Source organism: Panthera onca (genome assembly GCF_046562875.1).
Source record: "Panthera onca isolate mPanOnc1 chromosome E1 unlocalized genomic scaffold, mPanOnc1 haplotype 2 h2.Chr16_ul_10, whole genome shotgun sequence".
In the NCBI taxonomy this organism is placed as follows: Eukaryota; Metazoa; Chordata; class Mammalia; order Carnivora; family Felidae; genus Panthera; species Panthera onca.
In genome coordinates this window covers 428,463-428,767 of record NW_027675809.1, presented here as the reverse complement: position 1 = coordinate 428,767, position 305 = coordinate 428,463, and positions in this window count along the sequence as shown.

Sequence of the window (305 nt, the reverse complement as noted above, 5' to 3'; positions counted from 1 at the left end):
TGTGTTGATTTCTTCATTTTTCATTCCAGATATCTTCGAGTACCTAGTATGGCAGGAGGGTGGTGGGCACTAGAAGAAGGAAGGTAAATCATAACTATTGTTCTTGAGGTGTTCACCATCTGCCTGGAGAAGCAGCGACATACACGAACACTGGCTACAGCGAATGAGTGGATACATACAACGAATACACGGTGCTGACGTGGAGTTGAACCTGCAAAATGACAACGCAAAGACAGAAAAGGGGCAGTTGGAGGAATGTTCTACCTGTGGCTACAATCGGAACTGCCTGAATAAACTGTCCCACC